Source organism: Mesoplodon densirostris, chromosome 1 (assembly GCF_025265405.1).
Source record: "Mesoplodon densirostris isolate mMesDen1 chromosome 1, mMesDen1 primary haplotype, whole genome shotgun sequence".
NCBI lineage: Eukaryota > Metazoa > Chordata > Mammalia > Artiodactyla > Ziphiidae > Mesoplodon > Mesoplodon densirostris.
In genome coordinates, this window is record NC_082661.1 from 94,295,880 (window position 1) to 94,305,270 (window position 9,391).

A 9,391-nucleotide genomic window follows, 5' to 3' on the forward strand; every position below is an offset into this window, starting at 1 on the left:
AAGCTGTCACTGTTTGCAGATGACATGATCCTATACATAGAGAGTCCTAAAGATGCTACCAGAAAACTACTAGAGCTAATCAATGAATTTGGTAAAGTAGCAGGACAAAAAATTAATGCACAGAAATATCTAGCATTCCTATACACTAATGATGAAAAATCTAAAAGTGAAATTAAGAAACACTCCCATTTACCATTGCAACAAAAAGAATAAAATATCTAGGAATAAACCTACCTAAGAAGACGAAAGACCTGTATGCAGAAAATTATAAGACACCGATGAAAGAAATTAAAGATGATACAAGTAGATAAAGAGATATACCATGTTCTTGGATTGGAAGAATCAACATTGTGAAAATGACTACTACCCAAAGCAATCTACAGATTCAATGCAATCCCTATCAAACTAGCACTGGCATTTTTCACAGAAATAGAACAAAAAGTTTCACAATTTGTATGAAAACACAAAAGACCCTGAATAGCCAAAGAAATATTGAGAAAGAAAAACGGAGCTGGAGGAATCAGGCTCCCTGACTTAAGACTATACTACAAAGCTACAGTAAGCAAGACAGTAGACTCGACGAGGGGAAGACGGTGGAAGAGTAAGAGGCGGAGATCACCTTCCTCCCCACAGATATACCAGAAATACAGCTACACGTGGAACAACTCCTACAGAACACCTACTGAACGCTGGCAGAAGACCTCAGACCTCCCAAAAGGCAAAAAAATCACCACATACCTGGGTAGTGCAGAAGAAAAAAGAATAAACAGAGACAAAAGGATAGGGACGGGACCTGCATCAGTGGGAGGGAGCTGTGAAGGAGGAAAGGTTTCCACACACTAGGATGCCCCTTCGCGGGTGGAGACTGCGGGTGGCAGAGGGGGAAAGCTTCAGAGCTGTGGAGGAGAGCACAGCAACAGGAGGGCAGAAGGCAAAGCGGAGAGATTCCCACACAGAGGATCAGTGCCAACCCGCACTCACCAGCACAAGAGGCTTTTCTGCTCACCCACCGGGGTGGGCAGGGCTGGGAGCTGCGGCTCGGGCCATGGTTGGAGCGCAGGGAAAGGACTGGGGCTGGCGGCGTGAACACAGCCTGCAGGGGATTAATGCACCACGGCTAGCCGAGAGGGAGTCCGGGGAAAAGTCTGGACCTGCTGAAGAGGCAAGAGACTTTTTCTTCCCTCTTTGTTTCCTGGTGCACGTGGAAACGGGATTAAGAGCACTGCTTAAAAGAGCTCGAGAGATGGGCACGAGCCACGGCTAAAAGCGAAGACCCCAGAGACGGGCATGAGATGCTAAGGCTGCTGTTACCGCCACAAAGAAGCCTGAGTGAGGGCACAGGTCACTATCCACACCCCCCTTCGGGGAGCCTGTGCAGCCCGCCACTGTCGGGGTCCCGTGATCCAGGGACGGCTTCCCCGGGAGAGCGCACGGCGCGCCTCGGGCTAGTACAACGTCACGCTGGCTTTTGCTGCCATAGGCTCACCCTGCACTCCGTACCCCTCCGTCTCCCCGGCCTGAGTGAGCCAGAGTCCCCGAAGCAGCTGCTCCTTTAACCCTGTCCTGTCTGAGGGAAGAATAGACGCCCTCCGGCAACCTACACACAGAGGCAGGGCCAAATCCAAAGCTAAGCCCCGGGAGCTGTGCAAACAAAGAAGAGAAAGGGAAATCTCTCCCAGCCGCCTGAGAAGCGGAGGATTAAAGCTCCACAATCAACTTGATGTACCCTGCATTGGTGGAATACCTGAACAGAAAACAAATCATCCCAAATTTAGGAGGTGGACTTTGAGAGCAAGATTTATTATTTTTTCCCTTTTCCTCTTTTTGTGAGTGTGTATGTGTATGCTTCTGTGTGATTTTGTCTGTACAGGTTTACTTTCACCATTTGTCCTAGTGTCCTATCCGTCCATTTTTTTGTGGGTTTTTTTTTCTTTAAAAAAATTTTTTTTTCTTAATAATTATTTTTTATTTTAATAACTTTATTTTCTTGTATTTTATTTTACTTTATCTTCTTTCTTTCTTTCTTTCCTTCCTTCCTTCCCTCCTTCCTCCCTCCCTCCCTTTCTTCCTTCCTTCCTCCCTCCCTCCCTCTCCTCTCTCTCTCTCCCTCTCTCTCTCTCTTTCTTCCCTTCTTTCTTTTTCTTTCTTTCTTTATGCTTTATCTCCCTTTTATTCTGAACCATGTGGATGAAAGGCTCTTGGTGCGGCAGCCAGGAGTCACTGCCAAGCCTCTGAGGTGGGAGAACCAACTTTAGGACACTGGTCCACAAGAGACCTCCCAGCTCCACATAGTATTGAATGGCGAAAATCTCCCAGAGATCTCCATCTCAACACCAACAACCAGCTTCACTCAACGAGCAGCAAGCTACAGTGCTAGAAACCCTATGCCAAACAACTAGCAAAAAAGGAACACAACCCCACCCATTAGCAGAGAGGCTGCCTAAAATCATAATAAATCCACAGACACCCCAAAACACACCACTAGATGTGGACCTGCCCATCAGAAAGACAAGGTCCAGCCTCATCCAGCAGAACACAGGCACTAGTCCCCTCCACCAGGAAGCCTACACAACCAACTGAACCAACTTTAGCCACTGGGGACAGACACCAAAAAAAACAGGAACTACGAACCTGCATCCTGCAAAAAGAAGACCCCAAACACAGTAAGATAAGCAAAATCAGAAGACAGAAAAACACACAGCAGATGAAGGAGCAAGATAAAAAACCACCAGACCTAATAAATGAAGAGGAAATAGGCAGTCTACCTGAAAATTCAGAATAATGATAGTAAAGATGATCCAAAATCTTGGAAATAGAACAGACAAAATGCAAGAAACAGTTAACAAGGATCTAGAAGAACTATAGATGAAACAAGCAAAGATGACCAACACAATAAATGAAATTTAAAATACTCTAGAAGGGATCAATGGCAGAATAACTGAGGCAGAAGAAAGGATAAGTGACCTGGAAGATAAAATAGTGGAAAAAACTACTGCACAGCAGAATAAAGAAAAAAGAATGAAAAGAACTGAGGACAGTCTCAGAGACCTCTGGGACAGCATTAAACACACCAACATTCGAATTATAGGGGTTCCAGAAGAAGAAGAGAAAAAGAAAGGGACTGAGAAAATATTTGAAGAGATTATAGTTGAAAACTTCCCTAATATGGGAAAGGAAATAGTTAATCAAGTCCAAAAAGCACACAGAGTCCCATACAGGATAAATGCAAGGAGAAATATGCCAAGACACATATTAATCAAACTGTCAAAAATTAAATACAAAGAAAACATATTAAAAGCAGCAAGGGAAAAAAAACAAATAACGCACAAGGGAATCCCCATAAGGTTAACAGCTGATCTTTCAGCAGGAACTCTGCAAGACAGAAGGGACTGGCAGGACGTATTTAAAGTGATGAAGCAGAGAAACCTGCAACCAAGATTATTCTACCCAGCAAGGATCTCATTCAGATTTGATGGAGAAATTAAAACGTTTACAGACAAGCAAAAGCTGAGAGAGTTCAGCACCACCAAACCAGCTTTACAACAAATGCTAAAGGAACTTCTCTAGGCAAGAAACTCAAGAGAAGGAAAAGACCTACAATAATGAACCCAAAACAATTAAGAAAATGGGAATAGGAACATACGTATTAATAATTACCTTAAATGTAAACGGACTAAATGCTCCCACCAAAAGACACAGATTGGCTGAATGGATACAAAAACAAGACCCATATATATGCTGTCTAGAGACCCACTTCAGACCTAGAGACACATACAGACTGAAAGTAAGGGGATGGAAAAAGATATTCCATGCAAATGGAAATTAAAAGAAAGCTGGAGTAGCAATTCTCATATCAGACAAAATAGACTTTAAAATAAAGACTATCAGAAGAGACAAAGAAGGACACTACATAATGATCAACGGATCGATCCAAGAAGAAGATATAACAATTGTAAATATTTATGCACCCAACATAGGTGCACCTCAATACATAAGGCAATTACTAACAGCCATAAAAGGGGAAATCGACAGTAACACAATCATAGTAGGGGACTTTAACACCCCACTTTCACCAATGGACAGATCATCCAAAATGAAAATAAATAAGGAAACACAAGCTTTAAATAATACATTAAACAAGATGGACTTAATTGATATTTATAGGACATTCCATCTAAAAACAACAGAATACACATTTTTCTCAAGTGCTCATGGAACATTCTCCAGGATAGATCATATCTTGGGTCACAAATCAAGCCTTGGTAAATTTAAGAAAATTGAAATTGTATCAAGCATCCTTTCTAACCACAACGCTATGGGACTAGATATCAAATACAGGAAAAGATCTGTAAAAAATACAAACACATGGACGCTAAACAATACACTTCTTGATAACGAAGTGATCACTGAAGAAATCAAAGAGAAATCAAAAAATTCCTAGAAACAAATGACAATGGAGACACAACGACCCAAAACCTATGGGATGCAGCAAAAGTAGTTCTAAGAAGGAAGTTTACAGCAATACAATCCTACCTTAAGAAACAGGAAACATCTCGAATAAACAACCTAACCTTGCACCTAAAGCAATTAAAGAAAGAAGAACAAAATAACCCCAAAGTTAGCAGAAGGAAAGAAATCATAAAGATCAGATCAGAAATAAATGAAAAAGAAATGAAGGAAACGATAGCAAAGATCAATAAAACTAAAAGCTGGTTCTTTGGGAAGATAAACAAAATTTATAAACCATTAGCCAGACTCATCAAGAAAAAAAGGGAGAAGACTCAAATCAATAGAATTAGAAATGAAAAAGGAGAAGTAACAACTGACACTGCAGAAATACAAAAGATCATGAGAGATTACTACAAGCAACTCTATGAGAATAAAATGGACAACCTGGAAAAAATGGACAAATTCTTAGAAATGCACAACCTGCTAAGACTGAATCAGGAAAAAATAGAAAATATGAACAGACCAATCACAAGCTCTGAAATTGAAACTGTGATTAAAAATATTCCAACAAAAAACTTCCCAGGCGAATTCGATCAAACATTTAGAGAAGAGCTAACACCCATCCTTCTCAAACTCTTCCAAAATATAGCAGAGGGAGGAACACTCCCAAACTCATTCTACGAGGCCACCATCACCCTGATGCCAAAATCAGGAAAGGATGTCACAAAGAAAAAAAACTACAGGCCAATATCACTGATGAACATAGATGCAAAAATCCTCAACAAAAATACTAGCAAACAGAATCCAACAGCACATTAAAAGGATCATACACCATGATCAATTGGGGTTTATTCCAGGAATGCAAGGATTCTTCAATATATGCAAATCAATCAACGTGACACACCATATCAACAAATTGAAGGAGAAAAACCATATGACCATCGCAATAGATGCCGAGAAACCTTTTGACAAAATTCAACACCCACTTATGATAAAAACCCTGCAGAAAGTAGGCATAGAGGGAACTTTCCTCAACATAATAAAGGCCATATATGACAAACCCACAGCCAACATCGTCCTCAATGGTGAAAAACTGAAACCATTTCCACTAAGATCAGGAACAAGACAAGGTTGCCCACTGTTACCACTATTATTCAACATAGTTTTGGAAGTTTTAGCCACAGCAATCAGAGAAGAAAAGGAAATAAAATGAATCCAAATCAGAAAAGAAGAAGTAAAGCTGTCACTGTTTGCAGATGACATGATACTATACATCAAGGATCCTAAAGATGCTACCAGAAAACTACTAGAACTAATCAATGAATTTGGTAAAGTAGCAGGGTACAACATTAATGCTCAGAAATCTCTGGCATTCCTATACACTAATGATGAAAACTCTGAAAGTGAAATCAAGAAAACACTCCCATTTACCATTGCAACAAAAAGAATAAAATATCTAGGAATAAACCTACCTAAGGAGACAAAAGACCTGTATGCAGAAAATTATAAGACACTGATGAAAGAAATTAAAGATGATACAAATAGATGGAGAGATATACCATGTTCTCTAATTGGAAGAATCAGCATTGTGAAAATGACTCTACTACCCAAAGCAATCTACAGATTCAGTGCAATCCCTATCAAACTACCACTGGCATTTTTCACAGAACTAAAACAAAAAATTTCAGAATTTGTATGGAAGCACAAAAGACCCCAAATAGCCAAAGCAATCTTGAGAATGAAAAACGGAGCTGGAGGAATCAGGCTCTCTGACTGCAGACTATACTACAAAGCTACAGTAATCAAGACAGTATGGTACTGGCACAGAAACAGAAAGATAGATCAATGGAACAGGATAGAAAGCCCAGAGATAAACCCACACACATATGGGCACCTTATCTTTGATAAAGGAGGCAGGAATGTACAGTGGTGAAAGGACAGCCTCTTCAATAATTGGTGCTGGGAAAACTGGACAGATACATGTAAAAGTATGAGATTAGATCACTCCCTAACACCATACACAAAAATAAGCTCAAAATGGATTAAAGACCTAAATGTAAGGCCAGAAACTATCAAACTCTTAGAGGAAAACACAGGCAGAACAATCTATGACATAAATCACAGCAAGATTCTTTGTTACCCACCTCCTAGAGAAATGGAAATAAAAACAAAAATAAACAAATGGGACCTAATGAAATGTCAAAGCTTTTGCACAGCAAAGGAAACCATAAACAAGACTAAAAGACAACTCTCAGAATGGGAGAAAATATTTGCAAATGAAGCAATTGACAAAGGATTAATCTCCAAAATTTATAAGCAGTTCATGCAGCTCAATAACAAAAGAACAAACAACCCAATCCAAAAATGGGCTGAAGACCTAAATAGACATTTCTCCAAAGAAGATATACAGACTGCCAACAAGCACTTGAAAGAATGCTCAACATCATTAATCATTAGAGAAATGCAAGTCAAAACTACAATGAGATATCAACTCACACTAGTCAGAATGGCCATCATCAAAAAATCTACAAACAATAAATGCTGGAGAGGGTGTGGAGAAAAGGGAACACTAACACACTGCTGGTGGGAATGTGAATTTGTACAGCCATTATGGAGAAGAGTATGGAGGTTCCTTAAAAAACTACAAATAGAACTACCATATGACCCAGTAATCCCACTACTAGGCATATACCCTGAGAAAACCATAATTCAAAAAGAGTCATATACCAAAATGTTCATTGCAGCTCTATTTACAATAGCCCGGAGATGAAAACAACTTAAGTGTCCATCATCGGATGAATGGATAAAGAAGATGTGGCACATATATACAATGGAATATTACTCAGCCATAAAAAGAAACGAAATTGAGCTATTTGTAATGAGGTGGATGGACCTAGAGTCTGTCATACAGAGTGAAGTAAGTCAGAAAGAGAAAGACAAATACCGTATGCTAACACATATATATGGAATTTAAGAAAAAAAAATGTCATGAAGATCCTAGTGGTAAGACAGGAATAAAGACACAGACCTACTAGAGAATGGACTTGAGGATACGGGGAGGGGGAAGGGTAAGCTGTGACAAAACGAGAGAGTGGCACGGACATATATACACTACCAAACGTAAAATAGATAGCTAGTGGGAAGCAGCCGCATAGCACAGGGAGATCAGCTCGGTGCTCTGTGACCACCTAGAGGGGTGGGATAGGGAGGGTGGGAGGGAGGGAGATGCAAGAGGGAAGAGATATGGGAACATATGTATATGTATGACTGATTCACTTTGTTGTAAAGCAAAAACTGATACACGATTGTAAAGCAATTATACTCCAATAAAGATGTTAAAAAAAAAAAAGACAGTATGGTAGTGGCACAAAAACAGAAATATAGATCAATGGAACAGGATAGAAAGCCCAGAGATAAACCCACGCACATATGGTCACCTTATCTTTGACAAAGGAGGCAAGAATATACAAGTCCCTCTTTGAACAGGTCTCTAAGGACTATCAGGTCTCCCTTCTCCGATGGAGGTAGAGGAATGGTGTAATACAAATATGCTAGGACAAATGAAAGGAGGCCCAAAATCAACAGAAGGCAATGAAGAGAAGGTCAGAGGTAAGTGGGAGAAGGGCAAGCTTTCTACATTTACCTGAACTGGTGTTCAGCTGGTCAACTAATGGGGTCACCCACCAGCTATACCTGGCATGTGAGGTCCAGTTAAAGGAAAAAAGGGGAGGTTCATAGTCGTCTAACACTCATTCTCATCTCTTCATGCAAACCCTACCATTCCATGCTCCAATTTCCTGAATAAGCAGTTATTTCAAGCCTCCAAGCCTTTGCTTCTTCTGCTCCCTCTGTCTGAGGATTCCCTTTTTCCATGCCCTTGTCTTCTGGTGAACTCATTTTTCAAGAAATAATTTACTATGCTTCTATCGTTCTCTCTGGTATTTGGACTTCAGTTTTATTTAAGAATTGTGGCTGGTGAATTCCTCTAAAACTCATAGTTTATGAATGCCTCAGGAACTCTCCCCACCCCAACCAAACTACTCAACACCAATTCTTGTCCCACACCACTCAGATGGTGGCCAGCTAGTCCTCCTTATGGGATAAGGGATATTCCCACTTGAAACCTAAGAAATAATGCTAATGTTATAGTATCATTCTAATGTCATTAATGATTTTAGATAATATAAACTGTGCACTTAAAATGTGCTAGACACCATGCTAAGTGCTTTATTTGCATCATCTCATTTAATCCTCACAACAATCCCATGAGGGTTATTGTGCTATTATACCCATTTTACAAATGAAAAAATTGAGGTATAGAGAAGCTAAGTAACTTGCCCAAGGTCAAAGACCTAGAAAGAGAGCTAAAATATGGGCCCAAACAGACTGAATCCAGAGGCTGAGTTCTCAACCACTGGTCTATGATGCTTCCAAAATGGAATGTACCACTTTTTTCCTACTTTCTCCATTGCTCAAGCAAGCCAAAAACCTAAGTTGCCCTGTACCTCTTCCTTCCAAATCCCTTCATCTCCAATCTCACTGAACCTATCTTAGTTCACTTCTTACTTGGATAATGACAACAATTGCCTAACTGTACTCTGCTATAATGCATGTTCCTCATAACAGCCAACTGGGCTTTTCAAATAAATCACAATCTGATCGGGTTACTCTCAACTGAATTCCTTTCAGTGATTCCTATAACCTGTGCAATGGTTCAAACTCCTGAACACACAGCAGACAAGGTTCTTTACTATCTAGCCAAATTCTTTCCTTTCAGCTCCATTTGCCATTTCCCTATATACATCATATTCCATTCAAACCAACCTTCTTAAAAGTTTCTAACAAAGCATATTCCTAATCCCTTCAATGTTGTAAATATTGTTCTACTCGACTACACAGTTCTTTATTTAGTAAATTTATATTACTGCTTCAAGTTTCAGCC

General features: G+C 39.9%; 1 protein-coding gene across 4 annotated transcripts in view; it reads right to left on the reverse strand.

Annotated features, from left to right (window-relative positions):
- Positions 1–9,391, reverse strand: part of SCLT1 (sodium channel and clathrin linker 1) — a 285,252-nt gene that overhangs the window by 274,305 nt on the left and 1,556 nt on the right. The gene's annotated exons all lie outside the window — the stretch shown is intronic.